The following is a 19012-nucleotide window of genomic DNA, read 5'->3' on the forward strand; positions in this document are numbered from 1 at the left end:
AGTTTTACCCATGAGGGGACAGGAAACTTTGGGTGCTTGATTTCGAAACTAGATTCTTTGCCTTTCCTGTATTGTTTTCTAGTTGTATCGAAGTTCCCTCCCATTAAAATCGCATATGCTTTGTGTTGATGCGGCGGATGGCAGAACCCATATAGAACAGGCAGGTTTGTGGGTCTGGGCTGCCCCTCTCCCTGCCCTGTAACAACCTCTCACTTCCCTTACTTGGGTGCCTGCTTTGGGTTACCCCCAGGGCCTGCACGTGGCTATTTTTTAATGTCTTGTTTGACATTTATGATTGTTAGTGGCAGGAAACTTAGCCTGATACATCACTATGGCTGGAAGTACAAAGTCCTGTGTCATGTGTTTTTAAAACCAGATGAATTAATAGCTAATAAATCCCATCTAGGAGAATATTGATTCCATCACTAGTCAATACGTATTTATAGCATTTATCTTCCACCATTAAAAAGGAAATAGGTCCGCACGCCCTACTTTACACAGCCCTTCTGGAAGGACGCTTGATGCTGTCAAGGCACAGACGTTCTCACAGACCCCGTGGGCCAGGACCCCGAACACGGCACCTGGAGAAGAAAAGGCAAGTTGGACCCAGGTCTCAGGAAGGTGATCCTGTTAGCCAGGCCGACAGCCATCGCCACCTCCCCAGGCATAATCCGCCGGGGTATGACCCCCTCCCCGCCCCCACAAGCCCGGTTGTGCAATTCCTGCTGCTTGATAGCGCTCCGTGAGGATGACAGTTTGATGGTAAAACCAATAATTTCATAAACATTGGGATTTTTTTAAACATTTATTTATTTATGCACACAAGAAGTGGGGTACAGGCCAGAGTGTGGGGGGTGAGAAGATTCACCAGAGATAGAGTGGGGAGCAGAACAGGCAGATATACTGAAATCCACTGCTGAGGGGAGCAGCGGGAGAGACAGGAGAGGTCTGCTGTGCCGTGTGGGGTAACACCCTGGCAGGGGATCGAACTGCTGCTGCAGTGACTGCGGATTGCTTCACGGTGCCCAGACTTAACCCCTTGTGCCACCAGGGAGGCCTCCAACTTTGGCATTTTAACTCTTACTGGCCACAGATGACCAGCAGCACCTTTCACACCTATCGGGCCACCATGGGTTGCAGCAACAGCCACTGCAGGGACAGCACAGCACGGGGTCCGAGGCCTGTGGTGGGCTTCAAAATCGCCCCCTTTAAACATGTGTCTCTAAGTCCTGTTCATGTGTCCCCACAGGGGGCGGAGGCCGGAGGAGACCAGCCTCCATCAATTCTCACAGGTGCTCACAGCCCCCCAAGGCAAGCATGACCGCTTCAGCGCCCAGACAGCTTTGCTCACGGGCTCAGTCACTAAATATTTTTAAATGCCCCAAGATCGTCACATGTGTATGTATGAATTTTGTTCACAATCTATCATCCGTTAATGTGGGAGTTAGTATCTCCCAACAGGTACAACAATTCAGAACAATTGGTGACAGGAATTGTTTCTGATGCTTGCTAACTGCTCTCGTGACAGCCGGCAACCTCATCCTGAGGCTGGGGTTAGAGACGCGTTTCTCCTTTCCCTGTCGGTCTGCATCTGGGGGATTCCCTTTCTGATAATCCCATAAACCTTGAAGCCATTCGTCTGCTCTGCGTTTAGATAAGGCCGGGCTGTCGTCTGGAAGTCCATTCACGCGCATTCATGCAAAGACATCCAAGTTGGCTGAGAGTAACCGAAGGAGACAGAAGCCTCTCCTGGCGTCACCTGTGTGCGGCGACATGTGAGCACGCAGAGGTCATACAAGGAGCTTCAGCATTTGATCTCATTCTCCTTTAGGACGCCTAATCACAGGAGTTCTGAATTTACCTGCACCCCGATGGATTGTCTGGGCACCGCAGTCTGGACACCCCAGCCCACCCACCTGTTGCGCGAAGCCTGCAGCCGCGGGAGGGGGTCAAACGCCAGAGGGAAACAAAGACTCCTTGGTCATGTGATGGCTTTAGGGGGGAAGAAGAATCCAAGATGGCTTCCGAGCTTAACACCAAAGGCATGAAGAGATGACAGGAAGTGAAGGGTCCTGGGGGAGGCGCTGGGACAAGCCGTGGGCTGGGGCATGCTGGGCACACGGTGCCACGAGGGGGGGCTGACAAAGGCCAGCGGGCCCGAGGGGCCAGGCTGTGACCCCAGCACCAAGCGGTGCCAGCTCCAAGTCCTGTCCACCCCAAGAGGGGCCGTCGCTGCCCCGGCCAGGTGCGGGCGCTCCCTCCTGCGGGGGCCCAACACGCCACCCGTGACAGACATTCAGGTCGGACACAGGAAGCCTTTCCCAAGGGCCCGGGGGGGGGGGGCTCAAGGCAGGGCCCCTCCTCTTTGGAGGCTCCCTGACACTCGCCCCCCACAGGCCACTGCACGCCCCTGCCCGCTGCAGCAGGGCCAGGCTGGGGGAGCACATCGTTCCTGCGGTGGGTCAGCTCCTGCCCTGAAATGAGCCCTTGGGGGGACAGGGCTGCGCGGGGAGGGGCGGGGGAGGCACAGCGCAGGGGGGAGCCCTCCAGGTGGAAACAGGGTCACAGCAGCCAGGCAGAGAAGCGGTCTGGGGCGGAGAGAACGCCACGCCCCACGGTGAGCCGCACCTCAGCCCGATGGAGGGGGCCCTGCAGGCTTCTGTCCCCTCCCAGGGGCGCCCCAAGAGCAGGGGAGCCGCCAAGTGCCCCTGCCCCCTTCTCCAGGCCCCCGCAGGAGCTTCCCACACACACCCCAGGCCAGGCCTCCGGGGGCAGGAGGGGCGGCGACCAGAGCACCCCCAGGACAGAGCGGGCTGCGGAGTGAGAAGCAGCCCGCCTGAGGGTGCGCGGCCAGGGGGGCAGGCACGTGGCCCCAAGTCGGAAGTTACGACGCAGGAATCACCCTGGACCGGCCACGCTGGCGCTGATGACTCCAAAGGGAGGCTGCTGCCCAGATGGGGGCTGGGTTGGGGGAGTCGGGAGACGGGTGTCACCCCAGCTCACTGCCCAGGGACTGGGACCTGCGGAAGCCCCTCGGGCGGTGTCTGAGGTCCTGGGCCCTGTGGCTGCACATGACATGCCCAGTGGGGACAGTGGGGGGTAGGACTCAGTCCCCAAGTTCAGCCACAACGCTCTGATGAGGCACCCTGGCGGGGGGTGGGGGGAGCAAGATGTGGTTCTTTCCAGCCCCCCTCACAGCAACAGCCTCATGGAGGAGCTTCAGTCCTAGAAATGGATAGACCTGGAGGCGGAACAGCTGAGACAGAATTTAAGGGCTCGAAGCCCTGAAGAGCCGGTGGGGCCGTGGGGACGGTCACTGGCCAGAGCAGACAGACCCATCACCGGCCTGGGAGCCATGTCCCCCCTCAGGGAGGCCTGGCAGAAGCACTGAGGGCTTTCTTTCCGGGGGACACATCGCTGAGGGGTGCAGGGCCTGAGGGGCATGGGTACGAGGCCGAGACCCAGCCCATAGCTATTGCCTCGGTGCCAAATCGAGCCGGACAGGCAAGTTCCGGAAGACAGAAACGAAGGGGGGCCGGGCCTCACAGCCCCCCCGGCTCCCCTCCCCGCCTGAGTCCCCTGGGGTGGCCTGAGCAGACACCCCGCCTGCCCTGCTCCTCACCCTGCAGTAAACCTTCCCCCAGTGCACCCCCGTTCCCAGTTACCTCCTAAGAACCCCAACTACTCGTCACCTCACTTCACTAGAAATACGGTGGGGGGACATCAGCACCCCCTCTGCCCCATCCCAGACACAGTAAGGCTGCCCCCTCGAGCGACACCAGTGTGCCCAGGCGCCCCTCCTCACCCTGGCCGCAGCCAGGCCTGCCCCAGGCCCCTGCCAGAGCTTCACAAACCCTCTCACTCCCCCTCAGCCCGCCTTCAGGGCGGAAGGGAGGCTCAGGTCAACCCGCCCAGGTAAACCGCCCAGGTAAACCGCCCAGGTCAACCCGCCCAGGTCAACCCGCTCAGGTCAACCCGCCCAGGTCAACCCGCCCAGGTCAACCGCCCAGGTCAACCCGCCCAGGTCAACCCGCTCAGGTCAACCCGCCCAGGTCAACCGCCCAGGTCAACCCGCCCAGGTCAACCCGCTCAGGTCAACCCGCTGGTTTCCAGCACCTGTCCCGGGGCAGCCGAGCAGGCCTGGGGACACGGAGGGCAGGGCCGGGGCGGGGGCGCTGCGGAGCCGGGGAGGCCCCGGGCGCTGAACTGGCTGCAGAGGCGCCTCCTCCCCGGGGGCCACGGTCACAGCCAGGCGGCGGCCGCCCCGCGCCCCGGCCCGACCCCGCCCGGCCCCGCCCGGCCCGCCCGGCCCCGCGCCCGCCCGCCCGCCGGGCGCCTCTGACAGGACCACCCGCCCTGGCCCCTCACCGCCCCGCAGCCACCCCCAAATCCCCTGCGCCAGGGGCGTCTCTGGGGGTCCTCCAGGCGCGCCCCAAGTCCCTTGCCTGGTCCTCGGCCGCCCCGAGCCCCAGCCCCGGCCCGCAGCCCCCGCCCGCGGCACCTGTCCCCGCCCCGCCCCGCCCCGCCCCGCCCCGCCGGCCCCGGCCCCGGCCCCGGCCCTGTCCGGTCCCGCCGCCCCGCCCCCGGCCCCCGGCCCGGTCCCGCCCCCGGCCCGGTCCCGCGCCGCGCGCTGACGCCATGACGCCGCGGGGAGGGGCGCGCGCGGGCAGCCGCCGGCGGACATGGGCACCCAGGGCGCGGGGCGCAAGCGGCTCCCCAACCGGGAGCGGCTGTCGGCCGAGGACGACGCGCTGAGCCAGATCGCGCGCGAGGTGAGCCCGCGGGGGGCGGGGGGCGCGGCGGCCCGGGGGGGGGCCCGCGGGGGGCGGGGGGCGCGGGCCCCTGCGGCTGTCCCGGGCCTGGGCGGGGGCGCCGGGCCGGTCTGTGCTGCCCCGGACGGGCCCCGCGGGCCGCTCCCCGCGCCCCCCCCCCCGCCCTCCTCGGCCGCGGAGCAGGGGCGCCCGGCGCGGCGGGTGGGGGGGGGCAGCGCCTGCCCGGTTGGACGGCTCGGGGCGCCCTGGAGGCCCGACCCTGGCGGCGGGGCTGCCCCCGGGCCCTGGCGACGCGGCGCAGCAGGTCCTCGAGGTGACCGTGTGTCGTGGGTGCCGCAGGCGCGCAGGCTGCCTGGACCCGGGGTCCTCACGCTGGTTTGGTGGCGCCGGAGGCTGCTGGAGGTCAGTGTCCAGCTTCCCGCAGAGTTTGTTCCCGGAGAGGGCGGGGTGGGGGGCGGTGAGCTTCAGGGGTGAGGCACAGCAGGGAGGTGGGGCCCCCACCCGCTGCGGGGGGCTTGCCCCCAAGGTTTGGGGACCGTGGCTTGCAGTGGACTGGGGAGCCATAGCTCCCGCGGAAGGGCGCCGGTGGACACAGGGTCCTGGTGGACACCGGCTGCCCTTGCACGCGGGCCCCTGTGCTGCGGGCTGCAAGGACGTCTGCAGCCTCAGGCAGCCCACCGCGTCCCAGCGCCCGGCGGGCGAGGCTTCTCTGCAGTCACCGTCCCCACGCGGAAGGGCTTCCAGGCCCGAGCTGCGGTGTCCGGTTGCCGGGTCAGCTGCGGCTGAGGTCTCCTGGCGACAGCTCTTGGCTGTGCGCTTGTGAGTTCTCAGTCTCGCCTTCCCCGGCGGCCTTTTCCCAACACTCGCTGGGCGCCTCTGGTTTCCTCTGGACAGGACGCGAGGGCCTTGCAGGCAAAAGCCTGTTCACCTGCGTCTCCACGCAGCTCCTGGCTCCTGCGCCCTGCCCCTGGCTGGGGGCCACCCCGCCTGAGCCCTGTGGACAAGGACCTGGGCGGCCGCAGCCACCACTGGCTCCCCCGAGGGCCACGTGAGTGGAGCGCACGGTGGGGCTCCTGGGGTCTGTGCATCAGTCACCACCAGCGGCTGGACCATGAGGCGCCAAATATAGACACTTGCTGCATGCAGGCGCTGACCCTGCCCTCCCAGCCCCCCGCGCACACCCCACCGTGCTCGCTGGGCGGCAGGGGTGCCTGAGGCTGCGGGGCCTGTCCTCAGCCCTCCTCGACTCCGGACAAAGGGGTGAGGAGGGTTTCCCGGCGCCCACGGGCTCCCCTGGTTTTCATAAAAGTAAGTTGAAAGGGGGGCCTCCCTGGTGGCGCAAGGGGTTAAGACGCAACCTATGAGGCTGTCCGCAGCCACTGCAGCACGAGTTCAATCCCCGGCCAGGGGGCAACCCACATGGCGCAGCAGACCCCTCCTGTCTCCCCGCTGCTCCCCTCAGCAGTGTACTTCAGTCTGCCTGTTCTGCTCCCCGCTCTGTCTCTGGTGAATTCTCTCACCCCCCAAAACTCTGGCCTGTACCCAAATTCTTGTATGCATAAATAAATAAAAATCTTAAAAAAAAAAAAAAAGTAAGTTGAAAGGGAGACCCAGCTGGCGGGGGAGGGGGTGACCTGGAGGTCTCAGGCTGCTGCCCCTGGCTGTGCATCCTGGGGAGTGGGTCACACCCCCCCTCGGCCTCCGTATCTTCATCTTTAAAATGGGGAACAAGACATCCTCACTGGCTGCCGGGATTGAGGAATAGCCACGTGCAGCGAGTACATGGGTACCCCCTAAGGTGCCGGCACCCCCACACCTGCCCGTGCCAACAGCGTGGGTGGGTTCGGCTGCCGACGGGCGTGTCTGCAGCGTGGAGGCAGCAGGTGCCACATTTCACATTTTACTACCAGTCGGAGCCTGTCCCCTCGCTGTGACAATTGGGGCCACTGTTCAGTGGGTGCACCTGCGTTCATCCTTCCGTTTTTGAGGATTCTTATGAAAATTTACAAAACTGTCTTCGGTTCAGGGCTTTCGTATTGACTCAGCAGATATGCGCATGCTCCCCGAGCCCTGTCGGCCCCGGCCATCAGGATGGACAGGAGGAGGCTCTGCCCTCGGGGAGGGAGGAAGGGGTCTGACCTGCAGACCGTTCGGGGAGAGAAGCCAGAGGAGGCTGGCGTAAAACGGGCAGGGGACGCCGTGCCCTGAATTCTTGGAAATGAGGCAATTACAGTTTCCCCATGAGGCTAGGAATGGCAATCAGGGCAGCTTCTTGGAGGAAGTGGCATTTGGGGTTGTCCTTAAAGTGGCGGAAGCCTTGCTCCAGGCCAGCGAGCCGCAGTGGAAATCGGCCGCCGCGCCAGCTCCCGGGCCTCTGCCCGCGCACCTCCGCAGCTGGCTCTCCGGGTGGCCCCGTCCCTGGGCAGACCAGCTCCTGGCTGCCCCTCCCAGGGTGTCCTCCGTGGACACACCAGCTTTGCTCGGCTCCCCTGAGCTAGAAGCTTCTCCCCGGCCAGAGCAAGTGACAGAAGGGCCCACACTTGCTTCTGGGGCCGGGGAGGGTCCACCTGTGACCAGTCAGGCCCATCCTGGACCTGGAGGGGGCAGGTTGGCTGCCCTGAAACACTTGGAGGCTTATGAGGGGTGGGATGAAAGCGGCCGGGCAGGCGGCGAGGGCCGGGCGTCCAGGACTGCGCTCTCAGCACGCTCCTCGGGGAGCCGAGATGGTGGAGGTTGGAGGTGGTGGGCGCCCGGTGGGGCAGCCTGGGTGGGGGGAGCTGGGCCGGAGGGGGCCTCCCTGGGCGGGCGGGGAGCAGCGTGCGGGACCCGTGTCCACGTGTGTGCTGCGTCCTGCTCTACCGGGGCCGTGGTGGCGGCTGAACACCGGCCTTTGCTCCACGCCTGTTTCTCGCTCTGTGCGAGGCAGGCGCCCGGGGAGACACGGGCAGGAGGGGCCGGGCCTCGCTCCGAGGGGCTCCGACAGCAGGTGTGTGTTGGAAGCGGCGGGAGGTGTCTCTCCTGCGCGCTTGGCTTTCTGCGCCGGGCTCCGGTCCCAGGCCGAGGCGGCCTTCTCCTCTCACGGGCGGCGCGCCCTGTGCTGGCCCAGGGTGGCCACGTGTGCAGCTGCGGAGGAGGGAGCTCGGGGTCCTTCACCGTGCCCATGCGCCATCACCCCCTCTGCGGCCCCACGTCGCCCACGGCAGGGGCTCCCATCCTCACTCAGTGCATTCTGCGGCCCCCCAACTTTCCTCTCCAAGATGGGCCCCACTGGGGGAGCTGGGGCACCCTCCAGATCCCGCTGTTGGCTGGGTGGACTATTCGACCAGAGGGTGCTAGCTATTCGGGGTTCTAGGCACCCTTCACTAGAGATGCCCATGGCCACAGAGGAGCCCCTTTGTGAAGGGGGGCAGGGCACCCCACATGCCCCGGGGCAGCCTGCAGCTGCAGACCGAGAGAAATGAGGACTAGCCCCCTCAGTGTGGCGCCCACTCCGAGTGCTTGAGGCCCCCTACTCCCAGGGTCACTGAGCACGGACTCCCCCAGGCCTCCTCCTCTCTGGGCCTCTGGGCTCCCTCTGCCTCTTCACCCCACTTCTGCGGCTGTGCTTGCCCGCATCCAGATCCCTGTGTCAGGCTCTGCTCTGGTTCCCCAGCGTGAAACAGCAGCATCCGGCGTAACTCTCGGGGCCTCGCCTGAACCCCCCTTTCATTTTGCTGTCCCCACTCTGGTCTGTCCCTAGCGGCCTTCGCGGGTCAGCCTGTCTGAGGACCCCGTCTCCAGAGCTGTCTCTGGGTGCAGCTTCCCCAGCTCTGACCCCCAGGGGCTCCAGCCTCCAGGCCTGTGCTGTCCACAGTGAGCCTGTGACCGGCCCCCACGCTCCGGGGCGTGACCCTGGGCGGGCATGTCCTCTGGTCCAGCCATGGGCTCCCCTGGTCTCTGAAAGGTCCCCCCAGGCCTTTGTTGTCTGGAGTCGGCTCTGCCGAGACAACAGGACGTGGCTGGATGGTGCTGCCCGGTGGCCAGGGTTTGTGTCTGGACCAGTGTCAGCGCCACGCCCGGTCCTCCCAGGGAGTGGGCAGGGGGGTGAGGGCACCCATCAGCCCCTGGCACTCAGACAGGACAAGGCCCCTCTGAGAGTCCCCCACCCACCCCCAGAAGTCCCCAGAGTCCCCCACCCACCCCCTCCACGGCTCTCCTGTGGCAGGACCTCGCGTCCACAGCCGGCAGCAGGCATGGTGGGTCAGTGCTCGACCAAGTGTTATCACCACATCTCGGCCGTCTGGGCGGCCCGCGCTGCCGTGACCTTGGGCTGTTCCCTGATTCCCCACGACGTGGCCTGGCGGGACACAGAACTGCAGACTCAGCTGTGGACAGGGCCCCGCCCTGCAGCTATTTCTATCCAAGGGCAGCTGTCCCCCTCCCGCCCCATCCCCTTGTGGGGTGAGTCCGCCGTGCACCCTTGGCTGCGAGGCCAGGGCGGTGATGGGTCCTGGGGGACATGGAGAGGCAGAGGGAGGTGGGGCCTGGATCCTGGAGAGCTCATCCGGGTGCAGGAGCCGAGAGGCCACCCCTGCAGAGACCTCAGCACGTCCCCTCACAGGGGAGGCATCTCAGAGTGACTTGCCCGAGGTCGTCTAGTAACTGGATTCGTCATCCCCGCGTCTCCTGCACCCGGATCTTGGATCCTGCGAGGCCCAAGTGTCCGCGGTTACGGCCAAGCCAACTGCCCGGTGTCGGGACCGCTGTCCCCAGCCGACCTCAGCCGCCAGCAGCCGTGTCAGGTCGCGTCCACGCTGTCCTCCCCTGTGGCGCTCGCTCCTGCTGTCATTCTCGTAGCTTTCAAAAATTGATTTTTATTTGCTCAAGACATCGGTGTTTTTGCTTTTGTCCCAGAGTCACAGGCCATCCCCTCACAGCACCTGGGCGATCCTGTGAACACGCCCAGAGAGTCGCTTCTCTGAAAGAAACGCTCCAAAGCCCCTCCTGTCCCTCCATGACAGCCTGGCTGGTCAGGGCCTCGTGGGGCCCCTGGGGGTGAGTTACGTGCTCGCCCGGGGTGGGGCTCTCCTGTCCTCTCTGCACCTGCGCATCTCACGGCAGCCGCGGGTGGCGCCGGCAGCGGCTGAGGGCCAGGGTGACAGGGTGAGCCAGCTTTCCTGGGTCCCGTTCTGTCCCCCACCAGCCCCCCGGCAGTCGCTGAGCCTGTGCCTCGGCTCCCCAACAGGAAAACGTGTCACGAGGACACCCCGCATGGGAAGGATGTGTCCGTGAGTTGCCCCCGAGAAGACGGGGGTGGCGATGGGGCGGCAACGGTGTCGGGGTGCAACTGCTGAGCCGGGGTGCCCCGTCCCCAGCCCAACTTTCTGCGTCTCTGGGGCCACCGGCCGCACGTGTCTGTGAGGCCTCTCCCTTATTCCCCACAAACTCGGCAGCGCACCCCCACAGCGCTGCTTTCTGCTGAGTAAGCGGATCCGGTCATCCCTCAGTGCCGTGCCCACCCCCCAACATCCGGAGACCTCCGGGCTCTGCCCGCGGCTCGGGGCGCTCACGATGTGCCCCCGGCTTCCGCCTGCCGCGCTGGCCGTGGCTTCCTGTGTCCGGGCTGTGTGCCGTCCCTTCCTTGGGCTCGCCCCGCGCCGGGCGTTGGCCTCTGCGGACGGCCTGCTGCCGGCCCGGTCGTGCCGCGGTGAGCGCAGAATTCTCGGTGACAGATGAGCTCCCCAGGAGGACCACGGGGTGGCGTCCAGCGTGGCCCGTCCACTGCACACAGCGGCCCGGGGCGCGCTGAGTCTCGCCCTCGCCGGGAGCAGCCACAGGAGCCGGGGGGGGGGGGGGGTACGCCCGCGGAGCCAACCAGCCGACCAGCCTCGCTCTTTGGATATTTGAGCCACGTGGCTGTTTCCTGGTCAATAATATAAATTAATAAATCCCCAAAAAGGAAAATTCAAAGCTCTTTCCCAGCGCCGGTTTCCAGGCATTTTCCCTCGCGCCCTGGCTCGCGAGCCCCGGGGCCCGACGTGCTCAGCTCTCGACCAGGGCTGCCCGCGCCGGGCCTCTCCGGCCTCCGCCAGGCCCTCCGTGTTCTGGGACTTTCTCTCAATTTTTTGAGCACCCATTGGTGCTCAATCTGGAAATGCGTATGCTAGGATTACGGGGAATTTTCTGGAATTTTTGCCCTCTGTATTCTCTTCCACAGGACCGTCTGTTGTGAGGGGAGACCTCCTCTTCACGCGTACTTTCTAGTTTTCTTATCTTTTAAACTTTAAAAAAGTTGAAAACTTTCTAGCTTTTCTCACCGCGCGTCTGCGGCGACGCTCTCGGGAAGTCCGCAGCCCGTCTTCCCGCTGTCACCTGCCCTACGTTTCATTTCTGCGAGGCTCCTCGCTCTTCCAGGCGCCCTTCCCTTTTTAGCGTGAATACGGCGCCTCTTTGCCAACTCTGGGGATTTTCATTTTGTGATTTATTTTGTTTTGCTTTTCTTGAACTTTCGGCCTGCTTCCTTTTGTCTCCTGTCCGCTTTGGCCTCTGCCTTTCACCTCGGGCTCACGCGGTGCAGGGCGACCCTCGGTGAGCCCCCCCGAGTGGGAGTGTGGCACCAAACACCATGAGGACGAGCAGAGGCAGGAGGCAGAAGCCGGGGTGGCCTGCCCAGAGCCTGCCCGGCCCGAGTCCTACCCGCGCCAGGGTGTCAGGTACCTGGAGAGCTGAGGTCAGCCCTGGTGGGCCTGGCCGGGCGCAGCATGCAGAGCCCCAGCGGTGCCTCCCGCGCTGGGTTCTGCCCACTGCTCGGCCTGGGGGAGCAGATGGCCCCTTGGAGCTGGGCCAGGCTGCCCCGTGGCTGTGGCCCCAGGCGTGACCGTGTGGCCGAGGAGCGCACTTTAGAGTTCACGGTTTACACGTCCGTGCCCTCGCGGCCACCAGGGCTCACGGCGCTGCAGCCAGGGCGCGGCACCCATCTGAGCGTGGGTCGGTCTCCGGGGACCGGGCAGACGCCCGTCCTCATGCGGGAGCGGAGCCGGGGCAGTGTCACGGGGGAGGCGGCGTGGCCACCCAGACTGGCCAGCGCCGGGTGCCCCATAGCGAAGTGTGTGCTGCTGGCACGTTCCCGTGGCGAAAGGGGGGTGGACGGCCAGGGTGGCAGCTGTGGCTGGCCGAGCCCCCAGACACCCCCAAGCTCCTGGATCTGGGGCGCTGCCCACTGCCTGCCCCTGGGGGATGCGTCCAGAGACGAGGGCCACGAGGAGGGGGGGACAGGACAGCGTGTCGGGCAAATGGGAGGCTATTCAGGGAAGACGTTCCTCTGCAGAGGGGCGCAGGCAACGGCGGGTCGGGGAGGTGGGGCGGGCCCCGCCGCTGCCCTGGGATCCCCGAGTCTCCTGTGCTCCCGCCCCATGCCCAGCAGGCCCCGCAGGCAGAGCATGAGGTCTCCGGCGCGGCGGACCCTGCACTCAGGCGTGTGTTTGTCTTGAGCGTCAGGTCACCTGCGGACATGGTCAGGCTCCTGAGCCGCTCCGTGCCCTGCCAGGCCCCGGTCCTGCCTGGCTTCCTGGAGATAATGGGCCTCTCGCTCGGCCTTGCCCTGCCCTTCGCCCCGGGCTTATCTGACCCTCAGAGCTATTAATGACCTGCCTATTTTTAACCCACGCCGGGGCCAGCTCTGGCGGGATGGCGGCGGGCCAGGCCAGGAGGGCAGCCGGGCCGCTGTCCGCACTTCTGCCCGGTGTCTCAGTCACGTGCCTCGGACGCAGCGTTTCCCAGCCTTGGCCCTGTTTGGGGGCTGTCCTGCACGTCATGGGGGGTTACAGCATCCTGGGCTTCTGCGCAGGGCAAACAGAGGCACATGCCTCAGACTCTGGAAGCACCCCAGGGAGGGGGGCCACAGCCTCCGGCCTCTCTGCCGCGCTGCCAGGCTCGTCCCTTGAGCTCTGCATCCTTTGCCTGCAACTCTGGGGGTTCTCCGGGAGGCGAAGGCCTGTGTGGGCGAGCCCTGTCCTCCTCGAGTCTCCACCAAACCTGGGGTGACGGGAGGGGCGGGCTGGGAGAGCCGCTGGCACGGGCAGGGTCCCCAACAGAGCAGCGTGTAGACTCCCCGGCGGGCATCGGCCGCCGCTGCGTCAGCACTCTTGTGTCCCAGGAGTGCGCTGGAGGTGGGGGGTGTGCGCAGGCCTCGCTGATGGGGGGGTGGAGGGATGCAGCTGGAATCCCAGGTATGATGGCGACTTCCTGCCGCCTGACACAGGGCAGAGGGTGTGAGGGGAGAGTGGCCCTTGGCGTGACAGCCGCAGACCCCGGGGCGCCTCTGCCCTGGGAGACACCCTCCAGCGGGCGCTGGGGGCATCCAGCTGCCAGGTCAGCGCCGAGCTGAGCCGGGAAGAGGCCCGCGGCTCAGGCATGTGCAGGGGTGGCCTCCCGTGGCCCTGAGAGCTGCCTCTGCCCACCGTGGGGCATTCGGAGCCAGTAGAGTCTCTGCCCAGCACCTGCTGGCTTCACACTGGGGACATTCTACAAGAGCCTGGGCCAGGGGGGCACACTGCCTACACCCCCATCCCTGCAACCCAGAGCTGGCACTTCCATAAGTGCGGGGGGAGGGGGGAGACGCCTCCGGCCACAAGTGGCCCAGCCTGGAAGGGTGCTTCTCCCTGGCTTGCAGCCCCAAGAAGGCAGGGCCTTGTGCGCCGGTCACGGGCAGGGAGCCCCGCTGTTCTGGAAGAGCCAGGAAGCCTCTGCTGGGTGCGACGGGAGCACACCTGCCTCTCCTCCTCCCCACCCCCGGACACCCTGGGTGTGCCGCAGGACGCCGCACTGGGAGGCCCCATCTCAGCCTCTGGTGGGGGCGCCCACAGCCATGGATGCCCCAGACTCCCCAGCAGGGGGCTGGGTGTTTGATCATGGGGTTACAGTTGTCCCGCTGCCCTGCAGGAGCGTCGCCTTTGCCCCTCGTAGCTGGACTCTGACGATGGGCCCCCAGACCGTGGGGGCGCCGCTCAGCACACATGGCCCTCGCTGTCTGCTGGCCTGAGCTTGGAAAGTGGGGTGCAGCCTCCATGTCTCCAACTTCCTGTCTCCAGCAAGAGGCTGAGCATCAGTCCCCAGGGCGCCTCCCTCTACGGGGCCGCGCGCTGTGCCGAGGGGCTGGGACAGCGGCTGCCAGCATGGGCCAGCTCCAGTGTCTGGCCCCCCGAGGGCTGCGCATGGTGTTTCCATTTTCACGAGCATCCTGTGAGCGCTGCCCGACCCTCACAGCTGAGAATTCGGCTGGAGGATGCAGGTGGGGCGGCCCGAGGAGCAGAAGGGATGTGCCACTAGCATGCGTGTCCGAGAAGCCCTGGTCTGAGGTAAAATGAGCTCACCCGGCGCCGGGGGAGCACCGCCACCCCTTCCAGGGAGGCTGTGGAGAACATCCGCCTCTGACCAGCTGGGGCCGGCTTCAGAGGGTGCAGAGCCAGAGGGACCCCGTCCTGCCAAGGCAGGTGCACCTGAAGGCTGGCAGTGGGCACCTTGCCCTGAGAGGGCCTGGCCAAGATGCTCTTTGACGCGGCAGGGTCTGTGTCAGCCAAGAGCAGAGGTGAATGACTATACCCTGTACGTGTGCAAATGTGTGCATGCCCCGCCACACTCCCCATCTGCCACACCCGCCATGCTGAATCACTCAGAAAGCTCGCAAGTGGAGAGAGTAGGTCAGAGACCCGTTCGCTCAGGGCAGGCAGGGGTTGGGGGGCTGCCCCTTCTCCCCAGATCAGAGCCTGGCCTCAGTTCTGATTCGGCCTCCAGGCACAGATACCTCATTACTAGGGTTCAAAGGTGAGGGAATGAGTGGGTGGGTGGATGGATGGATGGAGGATGATGGATGGATGGAGGATGATGATGGATGGATGATGGATGGATGATGGATGATGGATGATAGATGGAGGATGGATGGATGATGGATGATGGATGATGGATGATAGATGGATGATGGAGGATGGAGGATGGATGGAGGATGGATGGAGGATGGATGATGGAGGATGGATGGATGAAGGATGGAGGATGGATGGAGGATGGATGATGGAGGATGGATGGATGATGGAGGATGGATAATGGATGATAGATGGATGATGGAGGATGGAGGATGGATGATGGAGGATGGATGATGGAGGATGGATGGATGATGGAGGATGGATGATGGAGGATGGATGGATGGATGGATGATGGAGGATGGATGGATGATGGATGGATGGATGATGGATGGAGGATGGATGATGCAGGATGGAGGATGGATGGATGATGGAGGATGGATGGATGATGGATGGAGGATGGATGATGCAGGATGGAGGATGGATGGATGGATGATGGATGGAGGATGGATGATGCAGGATGGAGGATGGATGGATGATGGAGGATGGATGGAGGATGGATGATGGAGGATGGATGGATGATGGAGGATGGATGATGGAGGATGGATGGATGGATGGATGATGGAGGATGGATGGATGATGGATGGATGGATGATGGATGGAGGATGGATGATGCAGGATGGAGGATGGATGGATGGATGATGGATGGAGGATGGATGGATGGATGATGGATGGAGGATGGATGATGCAGGATGGAGGATGGATGGATGATGGAGGATGGATGGAGGATGGAAGGTGGGTAAATGGATGGAATTAGCCCCACTTTGCTGGAACATTTGAAAGTTCAGATTTTTTTGACACATGAACGAGATTTCAAAGACCATCAGTCTCACTCCGTGGGGGTTTGGGGGCACCTGGACCTGAGCCCGCGGAAGCCTCCTGGGCCCGCCCCTTGCTCTTAAATCGCTCCCTCTTCACGGCCGTTTTCACACCTTCTTCTCCCCCGTGTTTCTCCACCGGCTTTTTTGTCCCGAAAGCGCTCGGAGAGCCCGGGAGTGACCCTGGAGGCGCTGCCTGCGGGTGGGGGGCGCCAGTGCGGAGGCCAGTGCGGGCGGCGGCAGCTGCCAGCGCCTGAGGCACCCGGGGCAGGCCCGTGGGACGTTCTCCTTGGGGCTCCCTGTCGGGGCGCCCCGTCTGGGCAGGGGACCTCGGTGTGCCCCTCGACCCTGCGGTCACCGCGCGGCAGCCCAGCCCGGAAAGGCCCCGCGCTGGAGGACGGGGCGCGGGTGGGTGGCCCCTGGGGTGCGCGGCCCCCTGGGGTGCCCTCCCCACAGACCCAGCCCGAGCCGGTCCCTCCGGCCCTCGCGCAGCCTGTCCCCCCCGCCCGCGGGTCCCGGCCGTCCTGGTCTCGCCGACCGGGGACCCCGGGACTCTGGACGGGTTCGGGCTCAGGCTCGGGGCTCGGCCCCTCCACGCGGCCTTGCTCGTTGCGGAGCACGGAGCGGAGTGGGCGGGGCTCAGGGCAGGAGTGGGCGGGGCTCAGGGCAGGAGTGGGCGGGGCTTGTGTGCAGTGGGCGGGGATCTGCGGGAAGTGGGCGGGGCTCAGGAGGGGCGTGGCGGCAGCGCCCTTGGATGGGCCAAAAATCCTCACCTCGTGCACTTAAAGCAGATCGACTTTGTGGGGTGCGGATTAAGACACCCTCAATGATCCTGCCGCCCCGGAATCCGGCCCCCGCTTGCTGCCCCACTGTGTGCCTGCAGGTGTCTGCGCTGTCCATGGGGCCCTTCCCTGGAGAGCGGGCTCACGTGGATGTGGTGGCCTCGTCCACGCCAGCGCCCCAAGTGGCCCGGGCAGTCTCGGCTCTGCCTCTGGACCCCGAGATGCTCCCGCAGTTGGGGGCCATTAGCGCCACTGCAGCTGCCAGCTGCCACCCATGTTGGGAAGGGCAGGGGAGGAGGCATGGAGGGTGGCCCGGCTGCTTGGCCCTGCCCGTCACTCACACACTGCTCCCACCTCCACCCAAGGGTCAGCTGGAGCTGAGAGCGGGCAGCAGTGCTGGGCGTGGGCTCTTCCGCTGCTGTCTGTCTGTAAATAGCTCCAAGCCAGGCCTTTTGTTCGGGAGGCAGCCATCACCACCTCATCCACCCCCCCTACCCCGCCCCATTTTGGCTCTGGGCGTGGAGGGTGTGCAGCAGGGTGGGTGGTGTTTATTAGTGGGCCCTTGGCCTCTGGGCCACCGGGTGGAGAACAGCTGCTCCCACCAGGAACAGCCGTCCATGCAGATCAAACAGGGACAGTTGTTAATTGCCCACCTCGATGGATGGCATCTGATCCAGGACCATAGTTGCACTGCTCAGAGCTGGCAGAGGTTCTTTATCTTTGCCCCATTTCCACTATTGGGAAAATGGGGTTCACAGGCCTGAGGTTCTGCCCTGGCCTGGGGTGGGGGCTGGGTCATCAGGTGCACGCCCCTGGAGTGCTGGAGGGCAGAGACGCTGCCCAGGCCGTGTGCACAACGAGAGGCTGGCATGCTCCAATGTAAAGCGGCCCACCCAGGCTGGGACCACGGGGAAGCCCGGAGTCACCTAGGAGGACATGGCCAGCTTGGGCCTGCTGGCCTCCGTGGGCGTGGAGGGCACCTTGGCGTATGGGTCCCAGTTGGGGCCCTTGGCACGGACAAGCATGGGGACGGGTCACTCTTTCACCCTGTGAGCCGCCCCAGTGGGGTGGCTGAGCCCAGATGGGCGCAGGTGGTTAGTGGCTGGAAACGGGTCCCCATGCACGCGTCTTTGCGGGCCTGGCTCTTCCGGGGCGCTCGGAATAAGGACTTCTCAGTATCACTTCACACAAGAGGGTACAGGAGCCTGCAGGCCAGCCTGGCTGCGTCGGCATCACACTTTTTAATGGAGAGCACTTTCATGTTTAGACCGAAACCAAATTCACAAAATATTCACAGGTGATGGGAATGTCCCTCCCTACCCCTGCTGTGTACTGAGTGGTGGGCCGGTGTGAACAGGTTGCCTGCAGGCCTGCCACCATGGCTGAATGCCTGGCTAGCTAAGACCAGGCCGCTCGTCCATGGCTGGCGATGTGTGTGTGTGTATGTATGTGGTGTGTGTGTGTATGTGTGGGGTGTGTGTGTATGGTGTAAGGGGTGTGTGTGGGGTGTGTGTGTGTGTGGTGTGTGTACAGGGTGTGTGTGGGGTGTGTGTGGGGGTGTATGTGGGGTATGGGGGGTGTATGTGGGGTGTGTGTATGTGGTGTGTGTGTGGTGTGTGTGTGGGGATGTGTGGAGTGTGTGGGGTGTGTGTGTGTGTGGTATGGGGGGTTGTGTGTGGGGTGGGGTGTGTGGGGTGTGTGTGTGGGGTGTGTGTGTATGTGTGGGGTGTGTGTGTATGGTGTAAGGGGTGTGTGTGGTGTATGTGTGGTGTGTGTGTGTGGTGTGTGTACAGGGTGTGTGTGTGGTGTGTGGGGGGGTGTATGTGGGGTGTGGGTGTGTGTGTATGTGGTGTGTGTGTGGTGTGTGTGTGGGGATGTGTGGAGTGTGTGGGGGGGGTGTGTGTGTGGTGTGGGGGGTTGTGTGTGGGGTGTGGGGTGTGGGGGTGGGGTGTGTGGGGTGGGGTGTGTGTGTGTGTGTGTGTAACTCCACAATATGACTTAGCCCCCAACAGTCCTGTGTGTTCACTGCTGAAAACCACAAGGCAGGTGGGTTGAAACCCAATCATGCGATCAAAAGAAAAAATACCCAAAGATATTAACGTGCAAGTGAAGTAAAATAAAACCTTGCCCCCCTCCTCCGATCGCTGTTGAAATGGCTCAGAATCCCACAGGCCAGGCCACCTCTCCTGGTGGTCCTTCCTGAGGTGTAAGTTACTGCTTCTCACGCTGAGAGTCTTCATGCCAAGCACTGTCTGCATTTGTTGTTGAAATTGCTTCTGTTTTGTTTCATTTCATGTTTGACCTTGACTCCCTTGACCTATGATTTTAGGGGGGCTGGGAGAATGGAGGGGGAGGAGGAGGGAAGGTCTGCCAAGAATTATGTGTGTAGCTTTTTGTAAGGCCAATGGGGGGCACTTTGCATTATGTATTAGAAAATAAATAAATAAATAAAAACAGAAATGGCCTAAGTATAGTAACCCTACCTCTATAATTCCCTTTTGGTTGTGTGGGGTTGTGAGTGTTAACCAGAAGTAAAGGCTCAACGACAAAGAGTTTACTGGGTAGCCTAAGCAAGGATGCCGGCCCGGGAGCAACCCACTGACTCACCTGTGAGAGCTGCTCCCAGGACGGTGAGCGCAGGCTCATAGCAGGAGCAGCGAGTCTCTGGCTCTAGGAAGGTGAGGCTACTTGACAGGAGGGGCTTCTAGCTCTAAGTTTTCTGACCTAAAGATAGGCAGATGCTGGAG

Source organism: Talpa europaea, assembly GCF_964194135.1.
Source record: "Talpa europaea genome assembly, chromosome: 1".
In the NCBI taxonomy this organism is placed as follows: domain Eukaryota; kingdom Metazoa; phylum Chordata; class Mammalia; order Eulipotyphla; family Talpidae; genus Talpa; species Talpa europaea.